The following is an 18,390-nucleotide window of genomic DNA, read 5'->3' on the forward strand; positions in this document are numbered from 1 at the left end:
ACTCAAGCGGATGGTCTCCATGGGTGTTATTGCTGAAGTTACTGACCCATCTGACTGGGTTTCCACCATGGTGATCGCAACAAAGAAAAACAAGGAGGAGATCCGTATCTGCATAAACCCCAGAGATCTTAACACTGCCATCAAAGGCCCACATTACCCAATGCGAACAATAGAGGAAGTTGCTGTTCAGATGGGCAATCATCAGTATTCTCCGTTCTAGATGGCAAAAGCTTGTTTTGGCAGATTCCACTGGACCCAGACTTGTCCAATCTCACTACATTCAGCACCACCTTTGGCCGATACAAATTTCTGAGAATGCCCTTTGGCATCAACTCCGCCAGCAAAGTTTTCCAGTGCACGATGGAACAATTGTTTGCTGAGTATCCATGCGCCATCATTGTTCATGACATTCTCATTTAATGACACGATTTAGCTGAACATGATGCTAATCTGAAGAAAGTACTTGACCGTGCCAAAGACATTCAGCTCAAACTCAATCCCCTGAAGTGCAAGTTTTGAGTTCCAGAAGTTACTTACGTCGGACATGTTTTCACAAGTGACGGTCTCTGACCAGACCCATCAAAAGCTGCAGCTATCAACGAACTGCCGGTTCCTACTGACGTCGTGAGCTTACAAAGGTTCCTTGGAATGGTCAACTACCTGGGGGAATTTATTCACAACCTCAGCGACATATCTGCCCCCCTGCGAGAACTGACACACAAGGAAGCTGTAAGATCCTGGTATCCGCAGCACCAAAGAGCTTTTGACACTCTCAAGTTGCAGCTGGCTAGCGCACGTACTCTCGCCTACTTTGCTTTGGAGTTGCCAGTAACGCTCACCTGCATTGCATCCCAGTGCAGACTAGGCACTGCGTGCCTGCAGACCACTACTGATGGCAATTTCAAGCCTGTTTCATACGCCTCTCGTACACTAACTGACACTGAACAACGTTACGCCCAGATCGAAAAAGAATTGCTCGCAGTGGTTTTCGCCCACACAAAATTCAAGGAATTTATCTTTGGGAAGTCTGTGATTATAGAAACTGGGCACTATTTTGAACAAACCCATTAAGCTGTGGGCCGAGGAGCTTTATTCCAGTGTTTCGTGACCCAAGTCACAGAACTACATGAAATTTTCACATATTGTGTAAAAAAATTATATAAATCACCCCTGAAACTCGTCATGAACAAGACTTGCACATTTTTATTAAATTAGAGAAAAAACTGAAAAATTTCGGGTATTTTTAGTCCAATCAAAGCATGTATAACATTGAGTTGTCTGCCAGTTGGCCAATCACGCACTTTGTTTCAGGCTAGCACACATCATAGCTGAGAGGGCTTCACTGATGCCTGTTTTACTGGAGATTCCGATGAAGGTTCTTTATCGTGGAAACTTGCAGCAGGGTAATTGAATTTAGTGAGAAAAGCATTAAGAAGTCTGAAAAATGTGCAGCTAAGTGGATAGAAGTGGAAGAAAGTCTTGAAAGCAAATCCCTTCTGAGATGCTGCAACACAAAGTTGTGAAATTGTTTTTCGGAGATAATTGTTTTTGGTGCTAAAAAAGAAAGGCTTAAAGGAACCCAACACCTTCACTCTCTGTCCCTGAAAACTTCAAACAAAGCCAGAAATCTTGGGGTTATTATGGATTCAGATTTACATTTCGACAGTCACATCAAATCAGTAACAAAATCGGCCTACTATCACCTCAAAAACGTAGCAAGATTATGAGGACTCATGTCAGCTCAAGACTTAGAAAAACTTGTACATGCCTTTATTACTAGTAGGCTAGATTATTGTAACGGTTTCCTTGCAGGTCTTCCGAAAAAAACTGTCAGGCAGCTACAGCTTGTTCAGAACGCTGTTACTAGAGTTCTAACAAAGACCAAAAAATTTGAACACATTACACCAATTCTTAAATCCTTACATTGGCTCCCTGTATGTCAGAGAATTGATTTCAAAATCCTGCTGCTCACCTATAAATCACTACATGGTTTAGGGCCAAAGTATATCACTGACATGCTTCCACTATATAAGCCTTCTAGACCGCTAAGATCTTCTGAGACCAATCTGTTAGCGATTCCCAGAGTAAATACAAAACATGGGAAAGCAGGATTTAGTTACTATGCAACAAATAGCTGGAATAAACTTCCTGAAGATTTAAGACTTGCCTCAACTTTGACCACTTTTAAAACAAGACTGAAAACTTTTATGTTTACTTTAGCTTTCAGCTAAATCTTAACTACATTGCACTTTTAACTTTTGCACTTTTTATAATGCATTTTTAATTTTGCTTTATTTTCTTTTAATTCTTCTATTTTATTTCATTTTATTATTTCATTTTATTGTATGACATGTTTTTATGTGAAGCACTTTGAGTCTGCCTCGTGTATGAAATGTGCTATATAAATAAAGTTGCCTTGCCTTGCCTTGAAACTATGTGAATCAACTCAAACTGAAAGGTAAGATCTAAAGTCTGAATTTATGAAAATTAATCTGTATGGACTTTGATTAATTTAATTGCACCCTTTATAATGTGAAAAAATGAGATTTGGAGGCTGTACATTCACTCATTCACTCATTCATTCACGCACTCATTCATTCCTTCATTCATTCATTCATTCATTCACTCACTCATTCATTCATTCATTCACTCACTCATTCATTCATTCATTCACTCACTCATTAATTCATTCACTCATTCACTCACTCACACATTCACTCACTTTATCATTCATTCACTCATTCATTCATTCATTTGTTCACTCATTCATTCACTCACTCATTCATTCATTCACTTATTTATTCATTCATGAAGATGAGGACCTAAACTATATGTATCAATAACAAGGTAAATTAAATATTTTCACTAATTCCAGCTTGTTGTAGAGTAATAAATCTTAATCATCTAATCTCGGAGCTGCCTGCGATCGCGGGGCCTATGTATTTAACATAGTGAAGCCACGGTCTCAATTAAAAAGCGGCCGATTCGCGAACGTGGAGCCACGGATCTTCTCCGTGGGGGGGGGGGGGGGGGTGGTGTACATAGTGCCGTCCGTAGCGGCCGTTTCCAGGAAAACGGAGGAATATATCTATCTGGAATATATATAGGTATAATAATATATTATATTATACCTATATATATTCCAGATAGATATATTCATCCGTTATATTATTATATTATTATACCTATATTACTATCTAAAATATATATAGGTATAATAATATAATATATTATATTATTATATTATTATTATTATATTATTATATATATTATATTATTATACCTATATTATTATATGGAATATATATAGGTATAATAATATATAATATAATATTATTATACCTAAATATAATATTATTATATCTATATTACTATCTGGAATATATATAGGTATAATGATATATAGTTTAAATGGACTGCAACACGGAAATAGGCTGCCCATTGTGTAATATGGGCATTGGCCACTAGATGGCGCTTACTTTCCCGATCTCATTTTCTAATCAGTTTAATTAATTAATGTGCAACTTTCGGCAATGACGAGTTATGACATCCTTCTCAATTATACTTCAATTTAAATCTGTGGAAAATTTCATGTAGTTTGGTGACTTGGGTCACGAAAACTGATTTCTAGACACATTTTTGATGCTCGGCCCACAGCCTACATCCACGCTGCCCCAGCACGACTACAACGAATGATGAAGCAACTGCAGCGATTTGATTTCAACATTGTCTATAAGAAAGGCAAGGACATGCACATAGCAGGTACGCTATCAAGAGCCCCACACAAAACCAACGAACAACAACTCTCTGAACAGGACCAATTCTCAGTAATGAAGGTATCGTATATTCTGACTGATTGCTTGAGTACTGGTGGAACACACGGCTGCTGATGAGACTTTACAATTGCTTTTTGCAGTCATCCGGAGTGGTTGGCCAGATAAACAACACAACACCCCGCTCGCAATCCGCCCTTACATCCTGGTTTGCGACAAATTGGTTTTACAGGACAGGATTATAGTTAAAGGCCACAAGGCAGTGGTCTTAGCTGTCCTCCGGGACTAATACTTCGACGCCGTCCACAGGGGCCACCCCGGCATGGAGGTAACCCTCCAAAGGGCACAAAGCATGTTTTACTGGCCTGGTATGACCAAATACATACGCAAAAAAAACAATGTTTGCGCTGTCTGCAAAAGCCTGACACCACATCAGCAGAAGCAGCCTTTACTGCCGCATCCGGTCCCTCCTCTCCCGTAATCCACGTTAGTCACCGACATATTAGAATGGCATAGGAAACACTATCTGGTTCTTGTTGAATCTTAATCGGGCTGGTTCGAAATTGACTTACTTCAAACCATTACTTCTGAAGTGGTTATTGAGAAGTTGCAGGATCACCTCTCCGTGCACGGCTCCCCTGCACGTATTCTGTCTGACAACGGCAGACAGTTCACCAGCCAAGCTTTCAAAACCTTTGCAAAATGATGGGACTTTTGACATATTACCAGCAGCCCTGAGTTCCCGCAGTCCAATGGACTCGTCGAACGTGCTGACCGAAGCACAAAACAACTAATGGAGCGGTCCTACCTTGCAAAATCGGACGTGTCCCTGGACTTGCTCAACCTTAGGAACATTGCACGGGATCCCATACTGGGTTCCCCAGCCCAAAGACTGATTACTCGCCGAACCCGTGCTCCCCTGCCTATGTCCCAGCAGCTTTTGCAGCCGCAAGTTCGTTCCCTGCCTGCAGTCCAAAAACAACTGCAATTCAAACGTGACACACAGAAACGCTTCTTTGACAAATCCAGCAAACCTCTCGCACGTGGACAAGTGGTCCGTCACCAGACTAACAAGGGCCATGCACGTCTGGGTCACATCTACGGCCCTGCCAAAGAAACGCACTCTTATCTGGTTGAAGCAGATGGAGCCATCTACAGACGCAGCCGTCAACATATCCTTCCGGTGAAGGAACCGCGTCCTGCGACTCCGTATCCAGATGTCTTGCATTTCGTATAACCTCCCATGGTCGGTCCCATGACCCCACTGTCAACTAACGTTTCCACCGCGGCCACCCCTCGGCGTTTGGCGACCAGCTCGCCTATCGCATCACCCTCCCTGCCTGTCAGGTCGCCGGTCATTTCCCCGATTCCCTCCCCAGTATTTTCCCCAGTGAAAGGAGGTGAGACGGATTCGTACTGCACACGGGCCGGACGGGTTTGCAGGCCACCAATTAGATACGGTGATTTTAGGTAACATTACAAACGTTCCCAAATGTGTTATTAACATTCCACCCATATTGCTTGGCCACTGATGCTTCTTTGGAAAGATGTAATTGGCTATTTCATACTAGCCAATTATAGTGCTTGTTAGTAGTGACTCCGCCTGGTATGTGCTTTATATTATCAAGAGCTTGCCTATGCTAGTTAGTTCAAGTTCAAGTTCAAGTTTATTGTCATGTGTCCCTGATAGGACAATGAAATTCTTGCTTTGCTTCAACACACTGAACATAATAGGCATTGACTACAAAACACATGAATAAATAAACTGATAAAGTGCAAAATAACAGATAATGGGTTATTAATGTTCAGAGTTTTGTCCGAGCCAGGTTTAATAGCCTGATGGTACGAGTACGAGTAGCTGGTCGGAAATGTTATGTCCTACAGATCCTTGCGGTAAGTAGATTTAATAAACATGTGTTGTATCTTGATATGTGTTCGACTCAACTCATTACAGTTTACATATTAAAGAAAATGAGGGATATGTATTATTACAGGAAAATGGTACTGAGGTAAAATATTATTAATCTTAATGAATGGTGGAGCTGGTATGAGGACCTGTCTAATCTGTTTCTGCTATTTCTTACATTTTATGTTCTGGTGGCCTCCAGTGACTAATTTAAGACATGAAACTTGCATCTTTTAATCAGTGCCTTTAAACTGACAGTATTTTACGAAGCTTATTGTCTCTGGTGGTCGCTGTTTGCACATGCCAGAATAATACCTTACAAAAATTTCTAAAGATATTGGATCATAATGTCCATCAAAATGTTTCGAATATTTTCAACGGTGAACTTGTCGCTGGTGTCTGGATCTAATAAACTCACCAGAGTTTGTATGCCTCCAGCCTACTACTTGCAGTAGTAGTAATGTCTTCCTTTTTTCTGCCTTGTTCTGCTTGGCATCATCCCTCCCAGGTCCAAGATTATATTAGTTTTCCATATTCTGAGGGGTAGGATATACATGCACTTAAATGGACACAGGCTGTCATGGTTTTGTACATGGTTTTTAGGGGCACAAATCCGAATTTTTTAAGGCTGTGACCAAAAAAGGTGGATGAAGGCAGAGCAGCAGACATTGTATACTTGGAATTCAGTAAGACATTGGACAAGGTTCCACATGGTGGGCTGCTCTGAAAGTTTAGATCAAGGAAGTGACGTAGGGTGGGTTTTGAGTGCCCGGGGCAGTTTAAAATATTGCGCCTCCTCATTAGCGGCTAGCCATGGTCCATGAGCTGTTATAAATCCAAGTTTTGTATTTATTTTCTCAACCTAACAAAAAGATGGTGGCCTGCAGTCTGTCTGTTTTTTTCTTCTTTTTTTGTGTTGTTCTTTTGTCCTGTTTAGTTGATTTTTGGTTTATTATGTTGTGTATGTGGGGTGGGGGTGAACACGTTTTTGGTCTCTTCCTTCGGGGGATTCGACTTCTTTTGTCGTATCCCCCGTCTCCGCCTGCGCCGAGGCCTAATGGCGGAGCCGGCGGCCTCGGAGCTGGGGCACCGGCAGCGGCGGCTGGGACAGCGGCAGCGGCAGCGGCGACCAGAACTCGGAGCTGGGCAGCGGCAGCAGCGGCTTTGACAGCGGCAGCGGTGGCTTAGCCTCGGAGCTGGGACAGTGGCAGCGGCCGCCGGGCATCGGAGCTGGGACGGTGGCAGCGGCAGCGGCAGCGGCGGCCTGGCCTCGGAGTGGGGACAGCGACAGCGGCCACACGGCATCGGCGCTGGGACAGCGTCGACCAGAACTCGGAGCAGGGGCGGCGGCAGCGGCGACCTGGCCTCGGAGTGGGGACAGCGACAGCGGCGGCCTGGCCTCGGAGCGGGGGGCAGCGGCAGCGGCCACACGGCATCGGAGCTGGAGCAGCCGCAGCGGCGATCTGGCCTCGGAGCTGGGACAGCGGCGACCAGAACTTGGAGCTGGGGCACCCGACCGCGGGCCCAGTGGACGACAGCGGTGGCTGGGACAGCGGCATAATTTAAATTTTTTTTTTTTATCCAACAATTTTTTGCGCCCCTAAAAACTTAGCGCCCAGGGCAACCGCCCCTCTGCCCCCCCCCGCCCCCCCCCCCCCCCCCCCCCCCCCCCACGCTATGCCACTGGATCAAGGAGAGATAGGTGAATAGTTAGAAAATTGTCTGATGTTAGAAAAGAGGTTGTTGGTGGAAGGAAGCAGAGGATAATGGTGGAAGGATGCATCTTGGACTGGAGGCTTGTGATTAGTGGTATGCCTCAGGGTTCAGTGCTGAGCCCATTGCTATTTGTCATCTATAACAATGATTTGGATAAGAACGTACATGGCATCGGCCCGATCGCAGGACCTTTCATCGCCCTGGGCGACTCGACCGTAGGATCTTCCATCGCCCGGCGGGGGCTTCAATATCAGGAGCCTCGATCGCCTCGACGCAGCAGTTTGACTGCCTGACCACGGGAGAAGAAGCAAGGAAGAGATAAGACTTTTTTTACCTTCCAACACAGTGAGGAGGTACCCGGAGGAGAATCACTGTGATGGATGTTTATGTTAAATTTATGTAATTGCGTGTTTTGTTTGCTTTTTATTGTTATGATTGTATGGTAACGACATTTTGTTCAAATTTTATTTTTTTGAATGACAAATAAATTCAATTCAATTCAATAATTAAGAGTTTGCATATGACACAAAAGTGGGTGGTATTGTAGATAGTGAAGATGGTTTTAAAACTAGCAGCAGGATCTTGCCGGACACCTCAGCTCGGTCCGCAAGAACCTACCTGACCTCCCGGTGGCACAGCACTTGAATTGAATTGAATTGAATTGAATGCCTTTATTGTCATTCAGACCTTACGGTCTGAACGAAATTTCGTGCCTGCAGTCATACATACAATCATACAATAATAACAACAATAAACACAAATTAACACCACCACAGTGAGTCCTCCAAGCACCTCACTGTGGTGGAGGCAAAAATCTTAGGGCTGCAGTCTCTTCCCACCTCTTCGCCCTCTGCGCTGAGGCAATACCCCACCGGGCGATGGTACAAACAGTCCCGCGGCTCACCGAACCCCGCCACGGGCCGGCTCAAACACCACGGCCCGGGGTGGTCGAAGCTGCTGCCCTCCAGTCCAACGGACGCAGCCGCTGGCCCGCGGCTTAACCCCGGACTCAGGTCATAGCCGCCAGAACGCCGCCCCAGCCACCGGAGCACCGTTCCAGCCCTGAGCCGGATCGCCCTCACGTGAGTGCCGTTCCTCCCTCGAGCTGGGCCGCTCCGACGGGAGCGCCATTCCACCTCGGGCTGGGCCACTTCGATGGGAGCGCCATTCCACCCTCGAGCTGGGCCGCTCCGACGGAAGCACCGTTCCAGCCCCGAGCCGGGCCGCCCTCACGGGAGCGAGCCCAGGGCAAATCCTGACTGGCTCTGCCTCCGGAGTCTCGAGGCCGCCAGCTCCGCCATTAGGCCTCAGCGCAGACGGAGGCAGAGAAGGGGGATACGACAAAAAAGTCGTATTCCCCCGAAGAGAGAGACAGCAAGCCCCGTTTCAACCCCCCACCCCACATAAACACAACCTAAAAAACAAAAACTAACTAGACAAAACGAAAAAAACCAACATAAAAAAGTAAAGACAAACGGACTGCAGGCGAGCCGCAGCCGTTTACCAGCGCCGCCACTTCAACTCCCCCTCCCATTCCCCGTCCGACCTCTCTGTCCTGGGTCTCCTCCATGGCCAGAGTGAGCAACACCGGAAATTGGAGGAACAGCACCTTGGGGAGTCTGCATCCTGCGGGCATGAACATTGAATTCTCCCAATTTTGTTAGCCCTTGCTGTCTCCTCCCCTTCCTCAGCCCTCGGGTTGTCTCCTCCCATCCCTCAGCCCTCGGGCTCCTCCTCCTCCTTTTTCCTTCCTTCTCCCCGCCACCCCCTATCAGTCTGAAGAAGGATTTTGGCCCGAAATGTTGCTTATTTCCTTCGCTCCATAGATGCTGCTGCACCCGCTGAGTTTCTCCAGCATTTTTGTGTACCTTCGATTGTCCAGCATCTGCAGTTCTTGAACATAGCAGGATCTTGATCGGTTGGACAGGTGGGCTGAGGAATTGTTGATGGCATTTAATATAGAGAAATGTGAGGTGTTGCATTTTGGGAGCACTAACATGGGCAGAACCCACACAGTGAATGACAAGGCTCTGGAGAGTTGTGGAGCAGAGGGATCTAGGAGTGCGGGTACATAGTTCATTGAGAGTGGCATCACGGGTAAATAGGGTGGTCAAAAAGTATTTTGACACATTTGTCTTCATCAGTCAGAGCATTGCGTATAGAAGTTTGGAAGTCATGTTGCAGTTGTATAAGATGTTGGTGAGGCTGCATTTAGAGTACTGTGTTCAGTTTTGTTATAAGAAAGATATTGTCAACCTGGAAAGGGTGCTGAGAAGATTTACGAGGATGTCGTCAGGATTTGAGGGCCTGAGCTAGAGGGAGAGGTGAAGCATGCTAGGACTCTATTCCTTGGAGAGCAGGAGGATGAGGGGTGATCTTAGAGGTGCACAAAATCATGAGAGGAATAGATCGGTTAAATGCGGTGTCTCTTGTCCAGAATAGAGGAATCGTGAAACAGAGGACATACTGTAGTTTTAAGGTGAGGAGGGAAAGATTTAATAGGAACCTGTAGGGTAATTTTTTCACCCAAGGGATAGTGGGTGTATGGAACGAGCTTCTGTAGGAGGTAGTTGAGGCAGGTACTATCGCAACATTTAAGAAATTTTTGGATAGGTACATGGGTAAGACATGTTCAGAGAGATGTGGGCCAAACGCAGGCAGATGGGACTAGAGTAGATGGGACATGTTGGCCGGTGTGGGCAAGTTGGGCCGAAGGGCCAGTTTCCATGCAGTAAAACTGTATGACTCGAGTTGCTCTCAGGAATATTGCCACCTATTCCAAATACAGAATAATCGCTGTGACCATTCACACTTTCTCACCTCACAGAGGGCCTGTGCTGTACTGTTCTATGTTCTACAATGCATCACAGGAACGAGCTCTTTGGCCCTCAATGTTTGCGCCAAACATGATGCCTGGCAAAACTGATCTCATCTGCCAGTACATGATGCATATTCCTCTATTCCCTGCATTTCCATGTGCCGATCTAAAGCCTCATAAACACCAGCATCATAACTGTCTCCACCACCACTCTTGGCAATGTGGTCCAGGCCCCGACCACTCTGTGTAAAAAAAAATGTCCCGCACATCTCCATTGAACTTTTCCCCTCTCAGAATATAGCTATGCCCTCTAGTGTTGGACATTTCTATCCTTGGAAAAAACTGTTCTAACTGTCTATCCTATTTATGCCTCTCATAATTGTATATATCAATTCTCCCCTCTCCTTAGCCATATTAGTTGTCATTGCTTTCCCATTTGTTTCCTCTTTTCTCTACCTTTCACTGCCTGAGAGAGGTGAAGTTCTTTGAAGTGGGAGGATGCCTCATGTGGATGTTGTGCCAGAGTGTTTTTTTCATTGTTTAGTTTGGAGATACAGCGCGGAAACAGGCCCTTTGGCCCGTCGAGTCAGCACCGACCAGCGATCCCCACATATTAATACTATCATTCACACACTAGGGACAATTTTACATTTATACCAAGCTAATTAACCTACAAACCCGTATGTCTTTAGAATGTGGGAGGAAACCGAAGATGTCGGTGAAAACCCACGTAGGCTGTGGGCTTTATTCTACTGTTATTCTACTGTTTCGTGACCCAAGTCACCAAACTACATGAAATTTTCACATATTGTGTAAAAAAATTATGTAAATCACCCCTGAAACTCGTCATGAACAAGACTTGCACATTTTTATTAAATTAGAGAAAAACCGGAAGAATTTCGGGTAATTTTTAATCCAATCAAAGCACGTTTAACATTGAGTTGTCTGCCAGTTGGCCAATCATGCACTTTGCTTCAGCCTAGCACACAAAATGGCTGAGGGTGCCTCTACTGATGCCTGTTTTACTGGAGATTCCGATTTGTTGTTCTGTGGAATACATGTCGTGGAAACTTGCAGCAGGGTAATTGAATTTAGTGAGAAAAGCATTAAAAAGGCTGAAGAATGTGCTGCTAAGTGGAAGAAAGCCTTGAAAGCAAAGTCGCTGCTGATGTGCTGGAACACAAAGAAGACAGCCAGGAATCAACTCTAACTGAAAGGTAAGATCTAGTCTGAATTTATGAAAATCTATCTCTATGGACTTTAATTAATTTAATTGCACCCTTTTATAATGTGAATAAATTCATTCATTCACTCACTTACTCATTCATTCATTCATTCATTCATTCATTCATTGATTCATTCATTCATGAAGTTAAGGGCCTAAACTATATGTATCCATAACACAGTCAATTAAACATTGTCACTAATGCCGGCTTGTAGTAGAGTAATAAGTCTTTAACAGCTAATCTCAGAGCTGCCTACGATAACTTACCGGGAAAAAGTGCTCCGACCGCGGGGCCTAGGTACTTAATATAGTGATGCCGTGGTCTCAATTAATAAGCGGCCGATTCGCGAACGCGGAACCGCGGATCATCTCCGCGGGCGGGGTGCCGTCTGTAGCGGCCGTTTCCAGCCCCCGACCACGGGAGAAAAACGGAGGGATATTGATCGCACTTTATAGGCTTCCATTGCAGTGAGAAATGGTCAGAAATGGTTGATGTTTCTGTAGAAATGAATTGGTGATATGTGAACTTGAACTAGTTTTTCTATGGTAGTAACCTATTGTTATTCTCATTAACATTAAGAAGAGGTTGAAATTTTATGAATTGAAGTCCATGCAGACTTAATGACTATGAGATTTTTTTTTTCTGTAGCCTCTACTTAAACTTGAAATAACTTATCAATTGTAGTAAATTACAGTGTAAGTCTCATTGACAATAAATAGAGGTTGACACTTTATGAATGGAAGTCCATGCAAACCAAGGTACTATGAGATGTTTCTTTCTCTAGCTTTCTCTACCCTCTGCTCCTGCACTTGAACTTGAAGTCTTATCTATGGCAGTAAATTACAGTGTAAGTCCCATTGACATTAAGAAGAGATTGACATTTTATGAATTGAAGACCATGCAGACCTAAGTAATATGAGATTTTTGTTTTCTGCAGCTTCTGCCCCTCCACTCTTCAGAGCCTGTCCACACAAAAGTGTTTTGTGTGGACATGCACTGTGCTTTAATGAACACTAATTTAATAATTTGCAGACTTGCCATTCCATCTACCTGGACATGCATACATGTTTAATTTCCTCATTGATATGTCGATATTATCTTACATAATATAAAACATGAAAAGATGTAAAATACACCCTGACACATATTATCTTCTATTATTAGGAGGCAGCAGTGTATCCCGGGTTATCATGCAGAGTGCTATCGTCACTTCTGCAACATAACAACAATAAATCGAGTGATAGCAAAGTCTAGAAGGAAGAAAGGTAATGATAGGACTCAAACAACAAATCTTTTTACTTATGGTCATATGATGTTACTTTGAAAAATGAAAAGATATATTTGAGGATGTTGATTTATTTTACTTTTCATTCCTTTTCTGTTTTCTTTTTCCTCTTTCAATTGAGTTCAAGACGCTGAAAAGCCTGAAGCAGGTGAATCACCTCAAGAGGCAGTTCCTGATGGTGAAGCAGATGAGCCGGCCCCAAAGAGACTGCTTCGATCCATGACAAGTCATAGTCAACAAACAGCAACTGTCGAGCACACTGACCGCAGGCATGTCCTACCAGCGCATTGCATCATTTGTAATTGTTCAAAGTACACAAAAGAAATAAATTGTGGAAAAAAATGATGATATAAAGTTTTATTTTAATGTGGATCGTTTCACTGTTTATTTGGTCAAATTATTTAAACAATGAGTGAATTACTTTTGATAATGGCGTGCCGGTGAATGACTGCAACAATCCACCCACCGATCCACACATACATACATACGCACATCCACGATCCACACATACATCCATACGCACACTTCCATGCATGCAAACACACACATACATGCACACATAAATCCGCACACACACACACATCCATTCACACGCAGACATACATGTACACATCCAAACACACATGCACACATATATCCATCCACACGTACATACACACTTACATCCACAGATACACGTTTGAAAGGCATACACAGACACACACACACAAACTAGAGGTAAACAATGCAACACTTTTAGGGTTCTTTTAGGTCAAAGGTAATAGCCCTCATTTGCAAAGGCACCATCGTGGGGGGGGGGGGGGGGGGGGGGGGGGTGGGGGTCTATAACATAAATATAAGCTCATTGTAGCTTAAAATGAATATTCATCGAGTAAACATCAGAGCATTCGATTCTTGGCCAGGATGTGACATTTACATCAGAAATAAGACAGGTCTCTTACAGGTTTGGCACCGCCCCAGTCCCACTATGGCCGTTACCCCCACCCTCCCCACTTTGGCAGTCAGCGGGGTTCAGTAAATGGGGAAACCTAGAGGATCTGTCCTGACCCTTTAATTAGGCAGGTTCATGAGCCCTTAAAACCTGGGACATCTTCTGCAGTCTCATTTAACTTCCTATTAAAGCGACTGGAACATGCCTGCCTGGCACTGCCCCAGTCCCACTATGGCCGTCACCCCCACTCTGCACACTGGCAGTCAGTGGGGTTCAGTAAAGGGAGGAACCCACAAGAACTGCCCTAACCCATTAATCAGGCTGGTTCAGGAGCAGGACCTCTGCGACAGTGTCATTAAAAAAAAGCACACTCACAATTATATTCATCATATTATTTTTATATAATATAATTATACTTAATTATATATGATAACATTCATATTAACAGGTTATATATATATATTGGTATAATAATATATAGTTTAAATGGACTGCAACACGGAAATAGGCTGCCCATGGTGTAATACGGGCATTGGCCACTAGATGCCGCATATTTTCCCGATCTCATTTTCTAATTAGTTTAATTAATTAATGTGCAACTTTTGGCAATGACGAGTTATGACATCCTTCTCAATTATATTTCATCTAAATCTGTGGAAAATTTCATGTAGTTTGGTGACTTGGGTCACGAAAACCTATTTCTAGACACATTTTTGATGCTCGGCACACAGCCTAACGTGGTCACAGGGAGAACGTACAAACTCCGTACAGACAGCACCTGTATTCTGGATCAAACCCGGATCTCTGGCATTGTAAGCGCTGTAAGGCAGCAACTCTACCGCTGCGCCACCGTGCTGCCCCGTGCTTGAACTTCCCAGCCTTGAATATCAATCGCAAATTTTTTCAGAGATTCTTCAAAGTTTGCCCTAGTCATGAATGTTTTGAGACACAAGAAACAGATGCTGGAATCTTAAGGAAAAAAACAAAGTGAAGTGAAAACTAGGTTTTACAATAAAAAATGTTTTAAAACTTGAAATAGTAATATCAGTATTACTTTCACTTCTCCAGTATGAAGAAGGATTCCAACCCAAAATGTCTGTGCAAACCCTACACCGTGGTGGGAGATTGCAACCTTCACGTGGTCCGCCCTGTTTCGACCAATGCAATCAACCCGGCGTGCACAATCAAATAAGATCAAAAAGAACAAGTTGTCCGACAACTTTAGGCTGTGCACGCCATACGCAAGAAGAAGAAGAAACCCTACACAGATACTGTCTTACCAGCTGAGTTCCTTCAACTAACATCATCTTAAAGCCGCGGTCTCCGGTGAGGAAGAGCCGATCCTGGACTGACTCTGGACTCTGGTCCTGTACACGGGGGGGAAATGGAGGAGGACTGGCCAAATAACACACTTATATAAGTATTATAACACACTTACTATCATACTTGAAGTATACTAAGATCATCAGAGGGGAGGAATGTCACTTTAATCAGCTACTAACAGCCATTTAAAACAGTGACAGTCCAGACCATCTCTGGATGGCTAAAACAAGTCCTAAATAGGCTGGAGTGGGAACTAGCATTTCAAATCTCACTCCACCAGGGCTGCAGCTACATTAGCAGCTATGAAGTTGGACGTACCAATGGACCAAATCCTCAAGACAGCAGGATGGCCAACGGAGGAATTTTCCAACGACTTTATAACAAACCAGTCATTGAACCTGAAACATTTACAGAAACAAATTTAAGTTCTGTAATATAATAGACCCATAAATAGGGGCAATAATTGGTGTTCATAATTTTACTGTTGGATTTCAATATCGTATTGATGTCTAATGTTGTTAACTCTACTCTCCCCAAAAATCAAGGCAGATGTGATGCATGGACTCGTTCCACGGCATGAAATCACAGAGCTTTAAAATCTTCACGTAGTCACTCACGTGACTCCGAAGTAAAATAGTAAGATTAAACGAGAACTTACCAGTTTGAAGTTTGATCCTTATTTTATGAGGAGGAACGTTGAGGGACTACGTGCCCTCCGCTCCCACCCTTAATAATAATAATAAATTTTATATTTAATGGGCGCCTTTCATACAAAATCTCAAGGACACCTTACATTTTAAACATATAATCAGAATAAAATAAGTAAGTAAAATAAGTAATAAAGACATCACAGAGACACAAATTAATCCTTGATCATAGTCTGAACTGGTATCTGTTGTCTAATCTTACTATGTTTAGTCATTATAGTTATCTGTGATTCCACACCGCTGCTTTGAAGAATGACACGCATGCGTCGTAAGCGGGTTCTTCACGTAGTCCCTCAACGTTCCTCCTCATAAAATAAGGATCAAACTTCAAACTGGTAAGTTCTCGTTTAATCTTACTATTTTTGTGCCTTCCACCACAGTGATGAATGCTGTGGTGGATGTTTGTGTTACAGTTTTATTGTGTGTTCTTTATTATTGTACTGCTGCTGACAACCCAAATTTCCACCGACTCTGGTTGTGTGGCAATAAATTATATCTATCTATCTATTATTTTGAACTCTGAAAATTCTTAACTTTCCCCTTCTCATCCTATAGCTATTCCCTCGAGTGTTTGACATTTCCACCCTTGGAAAGAGTTCTCACTGACTACTGCCTATCATCATTTTAACCTCTTCCTGTAGCTGAAACCTTCTAATCCAGGCAGCATTCCGGCAAACCTTCTTCGCACCTTCTCCAAAGCCTCCACAGCAATACCAAATTTAGCCTAACCGAAGTCCAATCAAGCTGCATTGAGATTTCCTGACTCTTATATTCAATTCCCCTAGAAAAGAAGGCAGGCACATCATATGCCTTTTTGTACCACTCTATATACTTGTGCTTCCACCTTCAGTGGGCTATGAACTTGTACTCCAAGATCCCTCTGCACATCAATGCTGTTAGGGTCTTGACATTAATTGTAAACTTCCCCCTTACATTCAACCTCCCAAAGTGCAACACCTCACACTTGCTTGGGTTAAACTCCATCTGCCATTTTCCTGCCCATTTCTGCAGCTGATTTATATCCCATTGAATCCTCAGAGAGTCTTGCACTCTGCAACTCATTGTCTGCAACTCATCCAATTAGGGTGTCATCGGCAAAATTACTCGTCAATCCTTCTACATTTACGTCCAGGTCATTTTTATATTCCAAGTCATTTATATATATCTCATCTTTGTTCATGGTCTGTCATGTCTTGTTTTTGTTCATGATCAGCAGAAGTCCCAGCACAAACCCTGCAGAACTCCACTGGTCACAGACCTCCAGGCAGAATCTCTACCTTCCACTACAACCCTCTATCTTCTATAAAGAAGCCAGTTCTGAATGCATATGACCAAGTCATTGTGAATCCCGTACATCTTGAACTTCTGGATCAGGAACCTTATCAAAAGATTTACTAGAATCCATGTACACAACGTTCACTGCCCTACCTTCATCAATCTTCTTCATCCCCTCCTCAAAAAATGCAATAAAGTTAGGAAGATACGACCTGCCACATACAAAGCTATGCTGGATATCCCTAATTAGCCATGCTGGATCTCCCTAATTTCCAATTCTTTCCATATAGGAGCAAATCCTATGTCCAATAATTCTCTCTAATAGTTTCCCCATGAACATGAATCCTTTGATAACTGACATGAAACTCACTGGCCTTTCATTTCCTGGATTCTCTCTACTTCCCTTCTTAAACAAAGGAACACCATTGGCTACTATCCTGTCCTCCGGGACCTCGCCTGTGGCTAGAGAAGAAACACAGATCATCGTCAAGGCCTCCACAATCCCTTCGCTTGCCTCCCTCAATAACCTGCAATAGGAATTGTTAAGTCTTAGATCATAATTTCTGTGAGTGCCAAAGCATTTAGATGAGTTGGGCATATTTGCAAAGATTTGGGAGGCTTTTGCAAATTACATAAGGTTTTCCTCTTTTGCTCCTGTATGTCCTCGATCTGGTCTTGATCTAAGGATGTTTGTGGATGCAGTTTTCGGTATCTTCTAATCACCCCTAATGATGGAGTTTCCAGTATCAAAGACGAGGGTAGACAGTTCTTTGGCTATTCTTGTATCCAATTTCTTATGTTTCCTCTGATCTTGGGGAAGCTGTTATGTTTCCTTTGTAGTTCTTTGACTTGACTGCGTTGTTTTGGAGGCCTTCTTAAGAGCATTGTGAATCTGATGAGTTAATGGTTAATCCAGCAGTCACTACACCCCACTATTAACTTGAGTTATGCAAATACTCTTCAGGTCCTGCCTCACAATGATGCCGTTTAAGAAATGCCGCTTTGAATGTGAGAGTTTCTGTATGTCACAATGTCTAAATTTGTGAAAATTAACCCATTCCGTAGCTGCAGAAACCTGAACATTCGTTGTTGCAGTCATTATCCTCCATCACAGCTTTCTTCATCTGCCTGCTGTGATCTTAGAGTTGGATGATTATATGTCTGGTGCCCCCCTCCCCCTCTTTGACCGTAAGAAGTGCTGAACTTCAGACAGCATCAAGCCTGGATTCACTGGTATAATGCAAGCCTCTCTTTGTTCTCCAAGAGCTGAACATACATTGAAATGTATCAGATTAGTTGGAAAGAGGAAATTAACATGCTCAACACACAAATGCCTAGAAATGACCATCTCCAATAAGGGAGACTCTAACTTGCTGTCGATATTTAGTGGTATTACCATAGTCATGAGATACGATACGATAGAACTTTAT

Source organism: Amblyraja radiata, chromosome 11 (genome assembly GCF_010909765.2).
Source record: "Amblyraja radiata isolate CabotCenter1 chromosome 11, sAmbRad1.1.pri, whole genome shotgun sequence".
NCBI classification, from domain to species: Eukaryota; Metazoa; Chordata; class Chondrichthyes; order Rajiformes; family Rajidae; genus Amblyraja; species Amblyraja radiata.